The 7,237-nt window shown below is 36.9% G+C and overlaps 1 long non-coding RNA gene across 1 annotated transcript; it reads right to left on the reverse strand.

Moving 5' to 3' along the window:
• Positions 1-1,536: 1,536 nt before the first annotated feature.
• Positions 1,537-1,945, reverse strand: LOC148195362 (uncharacterized). Its single transcript, XR_015780828.1, has 3 exons — positions 1,861-1,945; positions 1,739-1,775; positions 1,537-1,619 (listed from the first exon to the last, which is right to left on the reverse strand). It is a non-coding gene; the product is annotated as an uncharacterized LOC148195362 (long non-coding RNA).
• Positions 1,946-7,237: the final 5,292 nt, after the last annotated feature.

Genomic DNA, 7,237 nt, shown 5'->3' on the forward strand with positions numbered 1-7,237 from the left:
CACAAATGCTGAAAGAACGGACCTACAAATCTGGAAAACCGTGACCACAGGTAATAATAATCATAGCATCATTTCTGCTATAAAAACTATACACCTCGTCGATACTCCAGTTGCTTTGTGTTCTCCAGCAAAATCTGCCAGCCAACAAAGAAACAGGATTTAAGCAGTGAAATTAATGTAAAACTTGTTTGGACTCCTCTTAGTATAATCACAAAAGTGTCAGCAGGTTCTTACTTCTCGAATGTAGTTTGCTATTGCTTTGCAGCCTTCGATTGCCAGTTGCATAACATTTTCCAAAATGTCAATTGGTAGTTTAGAATCCATCTATAGACAGTAACAACAGAAATTAGTGCAAATAAAATTAAACTAGGAGCTTTTCCATTCTAAACTACGGAATATGGCAGGGAGTGAACGAATGAAATAAGCTGGATGAGAAAAGAAAAGCATTGCATGCTTTTCATAATAATGATAGTAGTAAATTTCTGATTAAAACTTTGAAGGTTCACAATCTCAACCAGCCTTTACATAGTGGCACGTGTTCGAAACAAATTTAACTCCATAATATCAATCTAAGAATGGGAGCAATAAACTGACTGATAAACTGTCATTGGAAAAAATATATGCCAGCCCCACCAAATGAAGTTACCCTCCCTCTCTGTTTTGTGGACCATACATGAATTTCATCCTATAATAAGGTGGCGGAAAGAATATATCAACTATATTTCTTCAGTCAAAATTTAAAGTATCAACAAAAGATCTGCAACTAAAAAAGTAAAAGATGCTGAACTGGAATTCCAAATAAAGAGTTACCAAGTATGATACTAGTCAAAATTAAGTTACACTTGATCAAACATTAACTCAGACTAAAAAGAAGATTTGTCATGACATAACTCCATCAAAGGGTACAACAGCAAATCACTCTATCAGGAACCTTCGTAAGAAGTATCTGTTGATTAAAAAACAACTGATATTTGAAAAAAGATTCATGTGTACAGCAAACTATTAAGTTGTTAAATCTAAGGCGAGCTTAGATAAGCTTCTTTTGGGGATTTCCGAACATGCACCTATTCCCTCGAGTAATCAAGGGTTAAAACTCTACTGTTCTCTCCAAAATCTCTAATAACAAGAACAGTTTTTGAAGGAAGAGGAATTACAGCTTCAACACCACCAGACTCTTTACTACGTGAGTACCAATGACTGAGAGAGCAATAAAAAGTTTTCCTTTCTGTTGAACTAATTTACCTGGTTGACTACACAATAGATACAGAGAAAATAACAAGACATGAATTAACCTGAAGCAGTGTTACTTTATCCAACTTTGGCAGAATTCCTAGGGTTACATCAGGACCTCCAGCACTGTCTTCTACATAGTTCAAATCTGTACACATTCAGAAACCTTTAATAATTAGGGCAGCCCGTGCATCAGAAGTAGACAGAAACAAAACAGACATACCACACTTGTATTTAGCCAGTTCAAATTTAGAGTAAAAACAGATATATACCAAGCAGACTTGTGCTGTTAAGGTATCCGGCACTGCAGGATGTTACAAGATCACGCATAGGGATCCCAGCATCAGCAAGGGCCAAAGTTGCAGCATTTATACAAGCAGATCTAGTTCCTATAAAAGACATGTCAACATCACCCAAAATTAATGTACATATTAAATGAGTAAAGAGAGAAAATAAAATGGCAATGACAGAAGAGAATCACAAGATCCCATTATCAAGTCTTAGTTACCTCCATCTGCTTGGAGAACTTGGACATATATATCTATCTGCAAATTTAATAAGTAAAACATTAGGGAGGACTAGGGGAAAGCAAAGCACATGACAAAATAAGTTCTTAATGTGTAATAAAACCTGAGATCGAGGCAATAGATGTGTCAATATAGATGCTTCCATGGTTTGCCGAATAACCAGGGAAATTTCAGTTGATCTCCTGTAGAATGAGAACTTCAAATCACGTAGTAAAAAATAAGAAGTGATCCTATTATCCTTCTGTAAGAGAACCTTACAATGAGAACCATATTAAAACTATGAAGGAAAAGCAAAACAGGATAACATTTATATCTGCAAACATTGATGGTTAAGCCATTCAAAACTATTCAGTGAGTTTTGGCCAAAGATTACTCAAAAAAGTCAAAGCTTGCAAAAAAGATTAAAAATGAGAAAAGGCAGTAAAAGGGTGCATGGGGTTAAGCTTTTCATTGTTTTATGATACATAACCCATTGCTGAGCCTGTAGTCAGCTATATCAAAGGCATGGAGCAGCCAGCCCCAAAAACACTACAATACGTTAGTGGATAGCAAGATAGTTGTTACATAGAAAATTATGAATGCAAGATTAAAAAAAAAATTATACTGTATCACATGAACAAATGCAATATATATATATATATATATATATATATATATATATATATATATATATTACTAATTAATAATATATATATTACTAATTAATAATCAAAATTTATACTCTAAAAGTCTAAACATGCATTACCACCATTGCTATTAAATTCTTACCTCAGTAAAAGGATCAAAAAGTCCAATTTACAAATTACAAGGCACTCTTAAGATAGATTCTACTAATGCAACATTCACTATCATCCTAGTAGTCTATGCTCCAATACCATTTTGATAAGTATAAAACTACGAATATATAAAAAATAAGTGAAAGGTCAAAAAGAATACTATGATTCATCAAAATCCAAACTCTTCTTAAATTTATTGATTATTTGGGCCAATGCCCTTCACATGCCAGTTGCAATATAATGCAGATTATCCCAAAATGAAAATTTTCAGAAAGCAAGATTATGAAATATTGACATGTTTTCCTTAAACAAGAATCTGGAATGTGTGATAGAATTCCACGAAAACTCCAGAAAGCCAAGAGCAGAAACATTACACTGAACATTTAGCAATTGAATACCAATCTACCTGGTACACATCCAAACATGTCCTTAAAACTTGTCAGATTCACAGCAGAAAAAGACAATTAAACACTGAAAAAACATAATAACTATCAGTAAATAAATAAATCACGCACGATACATACATATACATGAGCTGATTGATCATTTTACCGTGTTTGAAATGCTTGGATGATTTCATGAGTATCCGCTTTCTTTGATCTTGTGTTGGATATTGTCTACTTCCCTTCTTGGTCAGGTTTCTTGAGGACTGTGTAATTCTGTTTGTTTTCTCGTGAGTCTTTGTTTTCTGTGTCACCTCCCTGATGTTTGAGTAGTTCCCTGATTTTCGTCTTGGTTTTGCCCAGGAATGCAAAAGACTAAGTGTGGTCTATTTTGATGAGTTGTTATTTCTTGAATTGTATTTAGTTTATTGCACTTAAATAAATCAGGGAAGTGTGTTTAATTGTCTGTTATTTTCCCATTTTCCGAATTCTGCTTAATTTGGTCGAAAATTCGTAATTGTGCTAATTTGGATTTTCTGAGCTGATTAAGTGCATTTTTTGAAGTGCAGGAAAATTTCGGAAATACATTTTGGGACATCAGGAAGAATGCCAAATAAATTCAAGACTCTCCGCACAGACATTTTAGAATTAATTAAATTGTAATTCAGTAGTTTAGAATTTCTATATCAACTTTTATATTTTGGGACAATTTTTGGTAAAGTAGACTAGACCCAAAATGTGAAGGTAAATGACTTGGCGTTTTTGTGTGGACCCCACCCTTATTAAAAGGTGACCCACGGCCTTTAGGGTAGCCGCCACCCCGTTACAAGTTTCTTTTTCTCTCATTGTGCTTTGGTTTTTTGGAACACGGTTTTCAATGGCATGAATGAAGAGAATGTTTATTCTTTTTGTTGAATGCTGATTGCATTTTTCATTTTGTTGTGTGCACGTTTATACAATTTCTTCTTCAATTCGAAAATCTTTGGGAAAGGGGATTATTAACTTTTCCAAAGAATAGGATGCAGTAATGTGGAGTAGAAGTGAAATGGTGCAGGGGAATGTGAGCTAGAAGCGTGATTGGTAGGATTCATTCTGCATGTTAATCCATAAGGAAGCAATACACTTTTTATTTTTAAAGCAAGAGAACGGTGATGGTTGGAAGCAGTCATTCATCTTTGCACACGGAGAGAAAGAAGCAATTTTTCGTTTTGGTTTCTAAAAACAAGAAGCCCTGTTACATTCTTCTTTGAGAAGTGACGCACACGGTGACTCATTTCTCCTTTGAAGGCTCTCGGTCACAGCAACACGTTGGAGAGAAGCAAGCAGCTGAAGTGAGTTTCCTTTTCTTTCTTTAGATTGGCACGGTGATCAATTGGGAGAATGGCAGCAACACATCCAGCTTGGTAGAAGCGGTGCAGTAGGATTGGGAAAGAAAAGAGGGATGGTTGGATGGGAGAGCATTTGGGCTACAAGGTGATTGAGAAATGGAATTCGGATTTTATTTCAGTAGTAGGGGAATTTACCTTTCTTTTCTTTCTTTAGAGGTTAGAACGGTGATTCAACTTTGGGAGCGTTTTTATTTCTTTCTTTTAATATGTCCGGCATAAGGGCCCATGAGGTGATTGATTTTGGAGGCACATGGTGCATTGGAGGTGACAGTGATGATTCATTGAGAAAAGGAAAAAAAAAGTTGATTTATGTATGAGGAGTATGCAGCTGCTGCCATGTGTACAAGAATCCAATTTAGGAAGCAAAAGTGGAAGAATGGTTGTTGATTCACGTGAAAAGGGAAGTGGCCCATGGCCATGATGCATTTCTTTTATTATTTAATGATGGATAACTTGATGAGTAGTAGCTGCACGGTGATAGACATCAACTTAATTGCTTTAGATTGCTTTTGGAAAGTGAGTGGAGCATGTGTGTAGAAGATGGGAATTCACGTCTGGAAGGAAGAGGCAACCAAATTGTTTTGACATTTTTTTTTCTTTGCTTGCCAAATATGTCATAACCTCGGATGGAAAAACAGGGCAGCAGCACGGTCATGTCTAGCTTAGGTGCAAGGGAATTTCTTTTATTTGCAAACAGTGGCACATACGGTGATTTCATGGTAGCAAGTGGTCACGGGAAAAGCACACGGTACATTGAATTCTAAGAAGAAGAGAAGTGGTGTCATGGAAGGGGTTTAATTTTTCTTTACTTATTCAAGCAAGCATTTAATGTTAAATCCCTTTAAGCATTCAATTAAATTTCCCGTCATTCTCAGTTTGCAATTAAATTGTTTAGCTCAATGTTGTACCTTTAATTTGGTTAAAGCGTTTTTTCATTTTGATGTTCTCTATTTTTCGTGGTTGTGATATTTTAGTTTCGATGTTAGCTTAAGTGACCAATCATTTTAATTAGGCTTAATTACCTACTTAGTCCCCATGTTCGGAGGTAATTTGCTGTTTAGTACCCGGTTTTAAAAATGTAGGCATTTGATACCTATGTTTTGAAATTTGTATCAATTGAATCCTACCCACTTAACGCCGTTATAAATCTAACGTTTTTCTGACATCAACTTTGAATTGTGGACGAGCGGTTGTGGACGATCGTCCAAACAGAGGAGGACGCTCGTCCAACACTGGAGGACGCTCGTCCAAACAGAGGAGGACGCTCGTCCAACAGTGGAGGACGCTCGTCCAACAGTGGAGGACGCTCGTCCAACAGTGGAGGACGCTCGTCCAACAGTGGAGGACGCTCGTCCAACAGTGGAGGACGCTCGTCCAAACAGAGGAGGACGCTCGTCCAAACAGAGGAGGACGCTCATCCAACAGTGGAGGACGCTCGTCCAACAGTGGAGGACGCTCGTCCAAACAGAGGAGGACGCTCGTCCAACAGAAGAGGACGCTCGTCCAACGATGCTCGGACGCTCGTCCACTACCGCTCGTCCACAATTCAAAGTTGATGTCAGAAAAACGTTAGATTTATAACGGCGTTAAGTGGGTAGGATTCAATTGATACAAATTTCAAAACATAGGTATCAAATGCCTACATTTTTAAAACCGGGTACTAAACAGCAAATTACCTCCGAACATGGGGACTAAGTAGGTAATTAAGCCTTTTAATTATGTGTTTATATCTGTGTTTACATCCGTGTTTATGTTCGTGTTTTAATTTAGTTCACTTGCATTCTCAAAAATCTTCACAAACCCCCCCACAATGTGTTTGATCTGAGACTGAACCAAATTTGGTCCTTGAGAGACGACCTAGGAGTCACTTCCTAGCTTATACTGCATTAATTTTGCAATCAACTTTTGCGAGAGGCGCGACCCTCTCGTCAGTGATGATGAGATTGGATTCGACAACTCAAAGAGCACCTTTCACAGCAATTATTACTGAAACTGCTATGCTTGACTGTTGTCCTTGTGATACTCCTATTGATCCCAATATCAAGCTTCTTTTGGATCAGGAGGAGCCATTGAAAGACCCGGAAAGATATAGTCGCCTAGTAGGCGGACTCAACTATCTCACTATCACCAGACCCAACATCACTTTTGCTGTTAGTGTGGTAAGCCAATTTCTAAATGCTCTTTGTGATAGCCATTGGGATGCTGTGACATGTATCCTTCGATACATAAAAAATGCTCCTGGATGAGGATTATTGTACGAAGGCAAAGGTAGTATTGAGATCACTTGTTACTCTGATTTGGATTGGGCAAGATCACCATCAGATAAAAGATCTACTTTTGGGTACTATGCTCTTATCTAAGGTAACCTTATCTCATGGAGAAGCAAGAAGAAAAATATAGTTGCTAGATCTAGGACAGAAGCATAATATTGTACTATGGCAGCAACTAGTTGTGAGCTTATGTGGCTTAGGCAACTACTTCTACAACCAAAAATAGGAGACATCCATGAAACAAGGCTTATTTGTGACAATCAACTACACTTCACATTGCATCAAACCCGACTTTCCATGAAAGATCCAATCATGTTGAAATTGATTGTACTTGTTAGAGAAAAGGTGCTCTATGGAGAAATCCCTATTGATCTTGTTAACACTATCTATCAGCTGGCTGACATGTTCACCAAGTCCCTTAGAGGCCCTCGGATTGAGTACATTTATAGTAAGTTTGATACATATGACATATATGCTCCAGCTTGAGGGGAAATGTTAAAATATAATCCGTTGTTACGGATTTTTAGGGAATTAAGTGTTACATAATCTAGAAAATTAGGATTATTGATTTCTAATTATTAGGAGTATTTATTATAATTGATTTTGTATTATGCTATAAATACATTTGGTCTGCATTAGACACGCAATATATTCAGAACATAT

The sequence above is a fragment of the Vigna umbellata genome, chromosome 7, assembly GCF_029865625.1.
Source record: "Vigna umbellata cultivar VRB3 chromosome 7, Vumbellata_1.0, whole genome shotgun sequence".
Classification (NCBI taxonomy): domain Eukaryota; kingdom Viridiplantae; phylum Streptophyta; class Magnoliopsida; order Fabales; family Fabaceae; genus Vigna; species Vigna umbellata.